We start from the raw sequence: 13,786 nt of genomic DNA, 5'->3' as shown, positions 1-13,786 counted from the left end.
GGAGAGCCAGGCCAAACTGATACACACATTCTTATTGGGGGCTCATCCAGGATATTTTGGTTAAGTTTGGCCTGTTTTGAAAACATTGTCCAGGAAGACAGCCAAGCTCGATGTTATTTTGCAAACCAATCTATTGTTTTGGGAACAGGTCCAGGAACGCTGCCAGAGTCCGGGAAAACTGCCAAGTGCAGTCTTTGTTTACCTCCTCAGAGTCGAGGGTGCCAAGCTTTGAGGCCAGCCCTGCTGCGGAGCACAGCCACTGGTGGCCCCGGGCCTGCTCAGCACAGCAGGACTGACACTCTGCTCCTGATGAGTTCAGCGTCCCTAGACTAGGGAAAAACCAGTCACCACCTTGTCAACTAGACCAGAGCACTGAGTGCCACGTCCAGTCTCATCTGCAAAATGTTTATTGTGAAACCTCTAGTGAGGTCTTCAGCTGAGAGGAGGAAAAAGTATTTTGCATCTCCATTGGTACAGGTGTCGATAGAGGCCGACAGAGCTTTTGCCTTTTTCAGACAATCACACAGTTTCCTGACTCCCTGGCAGCTGAATGTCACAGATCTCCTTTCCTACATCCGTGCAGATGTCGCACACAGGTACCTATACATGTTTTCTCAAGCCTAGGAAGGGCCAAGATCTTGTCACCCTGTACATCCCAAGGCGAGTGTTCTGGTTAGTGAGTACAGCAAACCCCCCATCCTCCTTGCAATCAAAGAACCATTTTCCCAGGCCATTTCTCTAAGGGTTAGGAGTTTTTAAAACTGATGTCGTGCCACCAAACCTGCTTGGGATCTCTCCCATCTTTTTGACTGTCCTTGGATTTAAAAAGCACACACTCCCTTCCATCTTCCAACAGCAAAACCACAAAATGCTCCTGACCCACAGCGTAACCCTAAGGATGGGCACCCCCACCTCACCATTCTGACGGAGAGCTGTTGAGCACCCCCAACCCACCCATCGGATCTGAGTATAGCAGCACAGCCACGGCAATGCCGAGAGCGGGAACAGCAGCCCCGCTGGTGGGATTCGTGCAGCAGGAGACAAGCACAGAGGGACACATTTGGGCACACACAACCAACACTGAATTTCCTCAAAACCTGTTCCCCAAAACCATCTGCTCAGAACACTGTGCCAAACAACATACTTTGGTGCATTCAAAACAGCCAAATTCTTGGATACTTGCTATTTTCTTCCCCTCACTGTTGTTATTCCTTCAGAAATTCTACCCATAGCCAAGTTACTGGTTACTTCTTCAAGCATTTCCCTCCCTGGTACTACCAGCAAATTTACACAGTCAAGGAACTTTACAGCTTTCTAAAATTATCCAGGTGCTAATTACAGCCATGAAAGAAAAGCAAAAGGAAAAGAAGGGTCGGGCAGCCAGAGAGCTCTGCAGGTGGCACCAGGCAACATCACACTTGCTAAAACATGTCCTTTTGCACAGAGGAGGAAACAGGCCAATATTATGGCAAGTTGTGCCCTTCTCCCAGTGCTGACAATAATCACACATGGCACCAAGTAAGGCTCAAAGGGGGCATGTATCAGTCAAAGTGACTCACCACAAGATAAGCTGGGGGGGGGGGGGGGGGGGGGAATGGCAAAAGCACAGGCACCAGGACATTCTCTTGCTTCCAAGACAAGACCAATCATCCCTCTGGGAAAAGGGAAAGAGGCAAGGGTTCATCAAGCAATGCATAACTTAGCAAGTGAGTTTAACAAATACCATCAGGTTTTGTGCACAGAGGAAATAAAACTCACTGGTTTTAGTAGCTAAAATATCAGGGGAAATTACTGTCTGGTGACAGCAGTAAGCTTCCCACAGCAGTCTCAGGTACCTGCCTTTGGAGACCAGCCCCAAAGTAGAAACTCCTCTCGACTGCTCCTGAGAGAGGCAATTGGAACTTTAGGTGCTCAGGAAAGCGATTCCCTCCCCTAAGTCCTGGCTCACCTGCCTGAGCACCTACAGTGTTTATATTCCACCTCACTCTCTGCTTTGCACGTTTGTATCAATAAAAGAAACTTCCAAGGTCTTCCTCCAGTCCGAGCTGCATCTTCTCTGCACCCCCACACTCTCCCACCTGTTCACGTGTGCTGCTCCCCTCTCCTGCACTGCTTCCTGGAACAGGGCTCATCCCTTGGCACCTTCCTCGAGCGATAATCCAGGTATAGCAGATGCTTCCTCCAGCCCCTGCGATATGCTCTCACCATCACTGCTTGAGAGACTCCCTGAGATCGACTGCTCCCCTGCAGAAGCTCCCTATAAAAAGTGCCCCAGATAACCACCCAGCACGGCCCGCCCCTCGTTATCCTCACTGCCCACACCTAGGGCTGTCCCGCCTTTTTGTCATCCTCACTGGCCACACCTGGGGCTGACCCGCATGGGAGGGGAGAGAAGAGCGGGTGGAGTCACAGGCGGGCACGCGAGAGAGGGGCCGGCGCTCCGCTCCGGGCTTTGGTGTTATTTTGGGTTGGTTTTGGGTGCGGATTTGGGGGACTGCGCACACCCTCCCCTGGTCACAACCCTACCCCAGGTCGCTGCACCCTACTGCACTCCCCGCACCCCTTGCTCAGCTTCGCGGGGATCTGTGCCTCTTCTGAAGGTGGCAAATGTCTGCAAAGCCAGTCGGGAAGCCAGAGAGCTGCAGCCCCCGGGCCCCGCCGCGGCTTCCCCGCCGTCACCCGGCACCTCCTGCACGTCCCGCCCCGCAGCGCCGTTCCCGCTACCGCCCTCGAACACAAGGAACAAACCCCGTGCCCCCAGCACAGGCCGGTCCCTCCCCGGCAGCCTCGGCAGCGCCGGGAGCGGCCGCAGCCCCCAACGCCGGGCGGGGCCGCGCGGGGCGGGGGCGGGTCCCGCGGCTGCGACCCCGCGGGGAAGGGACGCCCGGGCCGGCCCCGTCCGGCCCCGCCGCTGGCCCTGCTCGGCCACCGCCCCTCGCCCACAGTTTTAACATTAGAGAGCCAAGATTTAATCCAGAGCGCCGCAAGCTCCCAAGTGCAGGGGATTTCCATAGACTTGTTATTTTTCTCTTTTTAATGACCGCGTTGCTAAAGTCAGGGAAATACAATCAGCATTCCCTAAACACCACCACTTCTACATCCACCTGTGATCAGGGGCCGATGGGCAGCAGCCTGCCCTGGACAGGCTGCACGGATGGTGTTAAGGCCACTATTCCCCAGGTTTGAATGACTCTGGCCATGATCCCCGGCCCGTGAACAGAAAGCCCAGAGCCAACGGGAACTCCAGCCAGCTGCAGGCAGATGTTACTCCGTCCCAGTTTGCCGGGGGTGGGGACAAAGGCGCCCTTCCCTGTTCGGAAGTGGAAGTCGTCCCCTGTGCAGAGCCCACTCTGATCCTCGGCCTCGTGGGAGCCAATTCTCTTGTCACAGCCCACTTCCTGCACAGAAGAAAGGGAAAGATTGCACATAAGGGAGACATTCTTCCCTGGGAGGGTGGGGAGGTGGCCTGGCACAGAGAAGCTGTGGCTGCCCCATCCCTGCAAGTGGCCAAGGCCAGGCTGGACGGTCTATTGGAAGGTGTCCCTGCCCGTGGCAGGGGGTAGAAGGAGATGATCCCTGAGATCCTTTCCAACCCAAACCACTCCAGGATCCCAGGATGATTCCATGCTCTCTCTCTGCATTTATTTGGCATCATTTCCTCTCAAAAACAACATCTCCAATTTAGTTGATTGCTAAAGCCATCATTTTAAAATCATCCCAGGAATCAAAAGGGACTGGAAAACATACAGAAATCATTCTTACACCCACCAAGTCATTATTAATTGGAACTCAATTCCCTCATCTCCGTCCTTGTTTTTCTTGGCTGGAAAACCTGATAATCCCCACTGGCTATTTTTAGGCTGGTTTTCTTCCACAGCTCCATTCTCCCATCTGAAATGTCCTGGCATATTCAGGGTTTATTTGGAGGGAAGCACCTCTGAGGTGTTTCCTCTCATGGCAATTCTGTGGGATGAAGAAGTAAAAAAAGCACGGCAAGAGCTCCTTCTACCCCCTTCCTTCCCAAACACCCTCCCAGTTTGTCCTTGGCAGCTCCATCCCCCCAGCACCCGCACCCAACACTTTGGCTCCGCTGGGAAAGGGACAGCAAGTGCAGAAGCAAGTTCAGTGCTGTGCAGGGGCTCCCTGGGGAACAGAACTTCAGTGCTTTAGTCCACGGCCTTTCCTGCTGCCCTCCCTCCTGGAGGCAGAGGATGAGCCGGCCATTGCTCTCTCCCTTGTTTCTCCCACACTCGCAGACCCAGGTCCTGCTCTTTTGGCCCCACTTTTCTTAGCAGACCCGGCATCATTTTCCAGAGTCCCCAGGAAACTTCTGCACTTGACCCATTGCTAAGTGCAGAGCACAGGACACACAGGGAAGGACAAATTTCTCAGCACTCACCACCTGGAATTTTCCTTCTCCGCAACATGCTCCCGTTCCCGCTGTCTCTGGAGGTGCCTGCACGAGTTCTCCTTGTCCCAGCTCTGCCAAACTGACACACGCACAGGAGAAATAACAGGTCTTGCTTGCACAATTCCCGACCCTAACCCTTGCCTGTCCTGCCCAGAGCTGAGGGAAATCTGAAGGAATATTAATAAACCACCTTTGTTAAGAGCAGTCATCAGCCCAGTCCTTCAGGCTTTGCAGGAGTTTGTAGGGAACAGACCCAAATTCCAGTCCTACCTCTAAATTTCTAACAGCTTTCCTCAGAGAGATTCTGGACAGTAACACATACAACAGAAAGAAAAGAACTGCACAAGGAGTAACAGAAGGTTTGCCACGAAGAACAGAAGTTCCTGTTCTCCCTCATCAGGCTGGGACTGTAGGACCCAGTCTTTGTCATCAAGAGACCAAAGCGTTGTCATTAAGACTTAAACCTCTCCCCCATGGGTGTTTCTCAGAGAACTGGGCCAGCACTGAGCTACTCCCATGTGCCTGCAGTGCTTTGGGGAGGGACAAGACAACCTCCCACTTCTGCTTGGAAGAGAATGAAAAGTCATTCCCCTTCTCTCTCTCTGACCCAACACCAAAGCTGTCGTGTAGGACAACACCGGACTATGCACGGAAGGCCTGATTCAACTGGGAAAGAAAAAAACCCTAAACAAAGAAACAAAACCACCCCAAATTTCAAGGTAAAAATATGCTGCTTCCTGAACAAGAGCACACAAAACACATTGAAGCCAAAGAGAAAATGACAAACCAGAAAAAAAAAAGAACCAAAGGAAATGCTCTGCCTGCCTTGATATGCTCTCTGCTTGATCATTCCAAAGGAAATTCTCCACAGATCAGAAGCAAGTACCAATCATTTGTCCTCTATGGAAAATTAACGACTTGGGTTTCTGTTGAGGGGCTGGACATATCCAATGAGGGTTCAGGGTCTGGTGGGTTGTTTATGGCAGATCCTGACCGGCCCAGGCCAAACCCAATCACCTCCACCACTGCTCCATCCCACATGGAGAATATTGATACTGTATAGAAATACTCCCCTTCCCTGCTACTCCATCCTTCCTTACACATCCATGGAGCAGGTTTTCTCCACCCTTTGTTCCCAGCAACAGCTCTCCAGACTGAATCCCAGCTCCCACAGACACAAACTAAACACACCTAAGGCGATGGTTCCATCAGCACCTGGAATTCCGAGCTCTCTGTTCCCTGGAATGCTCATCCCAACACTCAGAGCAATCTCACCTCAGCCCATAGGCTCTCTGTCCTCACAGGGAAACACAGCCTGCTCTGGCACTGCATTTCCTCTCATTCCTGGTCTCCTGCAAACCCCCAGGGAAATCCAATCCCTCAGACCCTGCATCCCTGGACACGAGGGGAACTAGAGTTTGACCCGGATCCCAGCGCCCTGGACAAGTGTGTTCCCAGGAGCACACACCTGTGGCTCCATCCAGCCCATCCACCCCTCCTTTCCCCCCAGGGAGTCCCAAACCCTCCCCCAGCTCCACAGCATCTGTCCCACGGTCCAGCCCAGCTCCAGGCTCTCCCCCAGCGCTGTGTCAGCTCCAGCCCTGGCAGAGCTGCAAACACCCCCCCAGGCTCAGCTCCCCGGGCTCCTGAACTCCCAAACCAAGGCTCAGGCTCACCAACGGGGACCCACCTGCCCCACTCAGCACAGCCCAACCCCACAGCTCAGGGATCCCACGCTCACCTGGCCCTTTGCCCCTTCCTCTCCACCCTTCCCAGCACGCAAGGACCAGCCTGCAGTGAGAAACAAAGCCAGTGCCCAGGGAGCAAATGCCAACAGCCAGGAGGAGAGAAATGTGTCCCTTTGACTTACCCCACCCCACGGGCAGCACCAGGTGCCCCCAGCACCGGTCAGTGGGGCTGGAGCTTGTTGCCTTTGGCTGCTCACACTCCAACACATAAGGGCATTGCTGGACCCAAGTCAATGATTTTCCCCGTCCTGAAAGAGAGAACAAGAGAATTAAGTGCACTGGGGAAGTCAAAAGCTCTTGGCTTTCACCCTTCTCTTCTGATTACTCACAACAGGCATTTCTTCCCTAAAACCCGCTCTTACTCCCCCCCCCCCACCACCACCCCCCGCCCCCGGGCGGTCCCCGCCCCTGCCCTGCCCGGCGACCCCGAGCGCTTCAGGCCCGGCCCGGCCAACGCCTCGCTCTGCGCGAGCACCGCTTCCCAGCCCGCCCCGACCTCCGAGCCCCGCCTCGCAGTCGCCGCCTGGCGGACACGGCCGGGAGCGGCACTGCAGCCGCGTCTCCCCCCGCCCCCCCCCCCGCGCAAGATCCACGGCGCCTTTCGCAAGTACGGGCCTTTCTTCCCTGAAACCTGCCCTTCCCTAGGAAAAGCTGAGCAATTCACAGAGTTGCTGTTTCTAGCGGCAGCGGCAGCGGCAGAACCAATTTACAGTCACCTTTGCCTCCTCCCCCCCCCGCGCAGGCACCGGCTTTGGGATTCCAAGACAAACCCCGAGAGGCCCAGAGAGCAGCAGCTCCTCAGCCCCACCACGGCCTCCCCCGGTGTCCCCCGGCCGGGAACCGAGCTACCCAGCCCCTGCTGTGCCGCACAGCACGTGGGGGGATGACTTTTGGCATCCCTCCCTGGCTGCTGCAGAGCAATGCAGGCATCGGGGCCAAGTCCTGCCTGGCCCCCGGGCACTGCAAGACAGTTCAGCCCCAGCAGTGGGCTTTTCTGCCTCTTGCTTCCTCTCTCATTTGGAACCAGACGGTGAGGAACAAGCCCCAAGCAGATGGCGCGGGGCCAGCCCCGGGCACAATCAGCACCGAGCAGCAAGGCCTGGGCTCGCAAGAGGCCCGGGCCTTCCTAGTCCAGGCTCTGGGCTTCCTTTGCTTTCTTCCGCTGCAATTCTCCTGCCCCGGCAAGTGTTAAAAGATAGACTGCCCGGTGAGACCTGCCCCAAAACAGCAATCAGTTCCAAGGCCAGAAAATCTCAGGGCCACACTCAGAAACCCTTCCATGAGGCCCCCAGAGAAGTCAAGGGGAGCTGGGATTCAATGGAGTCCCAGGGAACCAAGGGGAAGGTGGGAAAGGGGCAGAGAGCAAATCCCCCCAGCTGCTTCTCACTGCAGCCCCCGCGGCAAGTGCAGCTGCCCTGGGATTTCATGCCCTCTGTGTTTCTTCCATTGGGGAAAAGGACTGGGATGCACTGGGAGGGACTTGGGGCAGTGGGGAGGGACAGGGATGGGACTGGGGAGGCTGGAGAAGGACTGGAGGCACTTGGGGGATTTGAGCTGGGAGTGGGGTACGAGAAATAAAAAATCTGGTTTTATTATAAGTAAAATGAATTTAGTGGAAAACAGCGGGTGGTGGAGTTTTTCTTTTCTTTCATTTAATTCCAAAGTTTTTTTAGGCACCTTGTGGAGACTGTAAGGTAAAAGGCCCATCTGGGCCTGACGCCAGGAAAACGTTGCGGTGGGGATAGGGAAAATTCATCATCATGGCTAGGCTTCGCGAACGAAGATTTGGGAAGGGCTCTACCCACGTTTGTTGCAGGTGCGTTGGTGGCTAAAAAGGCCAATATGAGACAGACATGTCCGGTTGCAAAAGGCACAGCAGAAAGACTCCTTAGATGGTAAATTCTGCAAGGCACGATTCTTTCTGCATTGTCTTTTCTCCTCAAGGGTGATCCTGCTGCATTCTCAAAAGCATCTGCAGCGTTATAGATGGTGTGTCTCCAGACCTCCCGATTGGAGGCCAGAGTAGACCAGTTACGATGATCAATATGGCCAAGGCTGAGATGTTGTTTCAGGGAGTCCTTGTGTCTTCTCTTTGGGGCTCCTCTCTTGCGGCAGCCGGTGGCAAGTTCACCATAGAGCAAGATCTTAGGGAGGGGGTGGTCCTTCATCCTGGAGACGTGCCCTGCCCAGCACAGCTGTGTTCTCAGTAACATGGTCTCAATACTTGTGACTGCTGCTTGTTCTAGAACAGATGGATTGGTCACATCATCTGACCAGTGGATGTTTAGGATTGTTCAGAGGCAGCGTTGATGGAAGCGTTCGAGGAGTCGCAGGTGGTGGCGGTAGATGACCCATGATTCAGATCCATATGAGAGAGTAGACAGCACTGTGGCTCTGTAAACACTGACCTTCGTACTTTTCTTCAGGTGTTTATTTCGCCAAACTCTTTTATGAAGCTTTCCGAAGGCACTGTATGCCTTTGCTAACCTGTTGTCTGTCTCTCCGTCAACCTCACCATCCGAGGAGATGAGGCTGCCTAGGGAATTAAACTGCTGAACTGATTTGAGCTCTGATTGGCCAATGGTGATATGGCCGCCAGGCGGGCTCCCAGCCCCCGGCCAAGCCGGCCACGCCGCCAGGGGGCCACACCGGGTGGGCTCCCCGGTGGCCACCACGCCGGATAGGGAAAATTATAAAAACGGAAAATATACCCTGGCCACATGGCCGGCCTTTGTGTGCAGAAAGACCCTCCTGTACATGTACAGGGGGATACGTGTTACGACCTGCCCCAGGAAAAGAGGGGGGAGGGAGTAACCCAGGTTTCATCAATAATTCCTTTGGGGTGGATTAAAGCGAAACAACACTAAATAATCGGTGTATGAAAACATATATTGATAAGATTTATTTTAACAATTTTGAATCAATAGGTAAGTTAACATTTTCGGGTGCTGTAACCTTTCTGGGGAGGAGAAAAGTGTATAGGGGAGAGAAAGACAGGGTAAGAGTAAGGGAGAGCAAGAAAAAAAAAGAAGATGAGATAATCACCGCCCACTGGATCCAGCGATGTCTTGATCCGCAGGTGGTGGGGGGAGAAGGAAAAGCAAAAACCCCGCCAAACCCCCAAAGTCACCAGTCAAAATCCATATCCTTAGCACCTCCCCCAGGGCGGGGAGTTGTTTTCATAGGTTGGTGTCCCCCTTTTTGGCGCGGCACGGAGTTCATGTGGAGGGCGTGGTAAACTCAGCTCTTCCCGCCTTTTCGGGGCTTGACATCTTCTGCACTGGAGGAGGGGGGGGGATGGGCCCAGTTGCCCATCAGAAAGTCAAAAGCCTGTAGAAGTCTCTTAGAATGCATAAATCATTCACTGTTTCAGTCTCTGACAGTACGTCATCAATCAGTCAATCAGGAGGGAGGGTGACACCCCCTCCCGAATTCGAAAAATTACCTTTTAAGGTAAAATACCTGTCACCTGTTGAATATTTAACAGCTTATGTAACCAAAAGGGTACAAAAAGAATGCTGTTTTTCAAACCGCGTGTGCTTTCCAGGCCATGTGACTTGGGATTGCACCCAGCGCTGCAATATGAAGGATTTCTTGCTGCCATTTTCCTTGTCTTGCAGGTATTTTTTGCCGTTTCATAAATCGAAAGCAAGGATTTTTCCAACAGGGACACTGGGGTGCGACTGTGATTTCAGCTCAAGACCCACAAGCTTTATTTCACTGCCAGCTCTGCTCTCTCAGCAGCAGCTCTGCATCTTGCCATCACTGCCATGGGAAGCTGTTCCAGGTTCTCACTGCAGGATCTTCATCTTGGCTCCAGCTCTGGGACTTTCCAGCTCCAACCTCACACTCCCAATCCCAGTCCCCCAGTTACTCCTACAGCCCCACAACTCTTATCCCAACTCCAAAGTCACAATCCCTGCCCTATACTGATTTCAGCTCTTCCCACCCCGTCCATGTATCCGTCCTACAATCCCTATTCCACAGCTGCACAGGGATTTCAGTGATGGTGCCACAGGCCCTGTCTCACAGTGATTGCTGTGATTACTGCCCAAGTGTTACAGTCCCAAGCCCAGAACCCATCCCTATCCCAGCCCCTCAGTGATTTCAGCTCGAGACCCACAAGCTTTATTGCACTGCCAGCTCTGCTCTCTCAGCAGTAGCTCTGCATCTTGCCAGCGCCGCCACGGGAAGCTGCTCCAGGTTCTCACTGCAGGATCTTCAGCTTGGCTCCAGCTCTGGGACTTTCCAGCTCCAACCTCACACTACCAATCCCAGTCCCCCAGTTACTCCTACAGCCCCACAACTCTTATCCCAACTCCAAAGTCGCAATCCCTGCCCTATACTGATTTCAGCTCTTCCCACCCAGTCTATGTTCCCACCCATCAATTCCTATTCCACAGCTGCACAGGTGTGGAAAGTTTTACAGAAATGTGGTTGATAGAAAGAGGACATGAGAAAGATGCTATAGCTCTGGTCCCATGGTAAGGGAAAACTATTAGAAGGTCACTATATCTGTGAAACTGTGTACGTGACAGAAAAATAGAATAAAGCGGATGGGAAAGCAGAGCAAATAGCAAACAAGTAACCATAAGTATATGAAAGAAACAGCATTTGCGCAAATATAACTTAGGTAATTAGAAGCCAATGATGAGCTAGCGTTTGTAATATGTATGAGGCTAATTATTAACCTTTATAAGCACAGAGCCTGCAGCAATAAAGTTGGATAAGTTATGATCAATTTTGTGGTCTAAAAGTGTCTTTATCCCGTCGTCTACAACACACAGGGATTTCAGTGACGGTGCCACAGTCTCTATCTGAGCTTGAGACACTCTGCCAGCTCCAGAGACACAATTCCAGCCCAATACTGATTTCAGCCCCAGTCTCCCTGTCCACATTCCCACTTTACAATCCCTATGCCACCACACAGGGATTTCAGTGATGGTGCCACATTCCCTGTCTGTCCTACAGTGATTTCTGCTGCAGTGCCATGGTCCCTATCCCTGCTCCACAGTCCCTTTCCGAGCTCCACTCTCCCTATCCCATAGCCAGACCCACAACCTTTATTTCTCTGCCAGCTCTGCTCTGCCAGCTCCCAGTAAAGCTCCTGCACGTTCCAACCCTAGCATCTTTCTTTTGTTAAAGGTCTGAGTTTTCCACCCCAGCTCTCAAGCTCACATTCCATGCCAAGCCTGACTATTTTTATCCCAGCTCCATGTCTGTAGTACTTATGCTAGGTCCATGCTCCTTAACCCAGCCTCACTCATTTTGCCCACAGCCCTACTGACTTTATGTCTCCACCAGCTCTGCTGCCTGAGCTCCAGGTCCTCAGCTTTCTGCTGCCTCTGCCTAAAGCTGCTTCTGGGTATCTCTGCAGCCCGGGGCTGTTGACAAGGCCACAAATCAGCTTCAGTCATTCACTTAAATATCTCTAGGAGCTGTCCCACCCATCCCAATGGGAACAGTACTACAGCAACAAAACAGAGAATAAACAATCAAGTAGTCAAAGATGAAAATAAAAGTAAAATAAAGTGATAATAGAATGAAACACCTTTTATTACTTTTCTTCGTAACAATACTTTCAATAGGAGCCCCCCTGAGAGGCTGCATTCTAGTCCTTCTGGTTCGGGGGAGCACCCCTGAGCACAGGCTGCTTCCCCACTGGGCACCGACCAAAGCTGGCCGGCACAGCTGCCCGGGACACCGCCTGCCCAACGCCCTGCCTCGGCAGCTGTGAGGGACCGACCCCGGCCCCCCCTGGATCGGCAGTCGAGGGGGTGCTGCCCCATGGCTCCCCACCGCTCCCTGGAGCGGCAGCCGCGAGGGTCCCACCCTGGCTCACCGTCGCTCCTCCGCCCAGCGGCCGCGCCGATCCCGGGCCGGCTCCCGCAGCTCCAGCGCCGCACCCAGCCCCGCCGCCCAACTGCCCCGAGAGCCCGCCGCCCACGCTATTTGTAGCCCGCGGCCCGCACAGCCCCGCCCCCCTCGTGCCAGCCCAGCCAATCCCAGCGTCCGGCAGCGTCCGGCCCCGCCAATCCCCGCCTGCCCGTTCCCGCCCTGCCCGTCCCCAAGAACCCCGCTGTCCCCTCAGGCCCCGCTCCCAGGGGCTGCTCCGCTTCCGCCTGCTCCCCGCCTCCCTCCCCTTCTCCCGGGAGAACTCCGGGACGGGACGGGACCGCGGACCTCCCGCCCGCCCTTCCAACAGCGCCTGCGGGCGCCGCGGCAGCGCAGGCGCGGCTCCGCCGGATCCCGAAGCAAAGGCGCCGAGACCGGCGCCTGAGGGCAACGCGGGGGTCGAGGTGGAGAAGGGGGCAGCTCCGCGCCGCGGCTGAGCGGGCACAGCTTACGGGAAAGGGCGGGCTCATTGAAAGGGCGGGCTGCGATTGGACGGAGCGGAGAAAAGCGGGCTGGGAGTGGCGGGCCGGGATCGGACCTGCAGGTCGGGAGCCAGCCAGAACCTCCCGGAGAGAGCGGCCCCTGTGCCCAAGGCAGGCCAGGTGCCTGGACCGGCAGCCGCGGGAGTCCCGCCTCAGCTCACCGCCGATCCCGCTCCGGCTCCCGCAGCTGCAGCGCCGCTTCCACCTCCGCCGCCGAACTGCCCTAACGCGCCGCCCTCCCCCCCGGTATTTATAGCCCGCGGCCCGCACAGCCTCGCCCCCCCGTGCCAGCCCCGCCAATCCCCGCCCGCCCGTTCCCGAGAACCCCGCTGGCCCCGCAGGCCCCGCTCCTGGAGCCCCTCCCGCCCGCTCCCCGCCTCCCTCCCCTTCTCCTGGGAGACCTCCCGGACGAGACGTGACCGCGGAGCTCCCACCGCCCTTCCGTGGTCCCAGCAGCGCCTGAGGGGAACGGGGGGACGGTGCCGCTCGGAGGGGCCGCGCCGCGGCTGAGCGGGCAGAGCTTGCGGGACCGCTGCCGGATTGAAAAGGCGGGCTGTGATTGGACGGCTCGGAGAAAGGCGGGCCCGGATTGGCGGGGCTTGGAGCCCGCGGGGCCGCGGCCGCGGGTGGCGGGAGGTGCTCGGGTGGTCGGGCGGAGGGACGAAGGCCGTGTCGGAGGGGCCCTTCCCGCGGGGCCGTGGCCGTCCCGGGTCCCGCTCCCGGGACCCCGTCCCCTGCCCCGCCCCTTGGTCAGGCCGCACTCCCGGGGGCCCGGCCCCAAGGCCCCTGCAGAGCCCCTCGGGGAGCCCCGCACCGGCACACGGGGCGGTTCCGGGTCGCGAAGGCGGACTGTGCGGCGTGGGGGACCGGGGAGCAGCGGCGACGTGGTGGGCCGGAAGTTGGCGGCGGGGAGCGGGGAGGACGCAGAGCAGCAGTGCGTCTCTGACCGCCTCTCCCCCCGCAGCAGTTTTGCTTCTGCGGGGACTCAGACTGCCCCGACTGGGTGCTGGCTGAGATCAGCTCCCTGGCCGAAATCTTTTAAGTGCCGTCCCCACCGCCTGTCCCCCTGCCCAGGCCCGCTGCCCACCCTCCTTCTCCCGCGCAGTCCCCGCTGATGCTGAAGTTGATCTGCGCCCAGGTTCTGCGAACCAATCTCTGGCACGCCTCTCTGCAATCCCTGCAGTTGCTATCCCAGCCCTACAGTGATTTCAGCTCCAGCTCCACGTCTTCCCACCACCAAGTGAAGTTGC

General features: G+C 55.9%; 1 protein-coding gene and 1 long non-coding RNA gene across 3 annotated transcripts in view; one reads left to right on the top strand and one right to left on the bottom strand.

The window, feature by feature from the left end:
• Window positions 1–4,450: 4,450 nt before the first annotated feature.
• On the bottom strand, window positions 4,451–13,277 carry LOC120323332. 2 transcript variants are annotated; one of them, XR_005563668.1, is made up of 3 exons: window positions 12,938–13,277; window positions 6,282–6,407; window positions 4,451–4,490 (listed from the first exon to the last, which is right to left on the bottom strand). It is a non-coding gene; the product is annotated as an uncharacterized LOC120323332 (long non-coding RNA). The 2 variants fall into 2 exon arrangements; XR_005563669.1 differs by lacking the exon at window positions 12,938–13,277 and adding an exon at window positions 12,002–12,067.
• The window catches only part of MELK (maternal embryonic leucine zipper kinase), a 26,773-nt gene continuing 25,883 nt past the window's right edge, over window positions 12,897–13,786 (top strand). The window contains exon 1 of the mRNA XM_039381693.1: window positions 12,897–13,776. The gene's annotated coding sequence lies outside the window, so the exon portion shown is untranslated. The remainder of the gene's footprint in view (window positions 13,777–13,786) is intronic.

The sequence above is a fragment of the Pipra filicauda genome, unplaced genomic scaffold (genome assembly GCF_003945595.2).
Source record: "Pipra filicauda isolate LSUMZ 115617 unplaced genomic scaffold, ASM394559v2 scaffold236_size1216567_pilon, whole genome shotgun sequence".
NCBI lineage: Eukaryota > Metazoa > Chordata > Aves > Passeriformes > Pipridae > Pipra > Pipra filicauda.
Note: the sequence above shows the minus strand (reverse complement) of the source record. Positions and strands in the feature narration are given on the sequence as shown.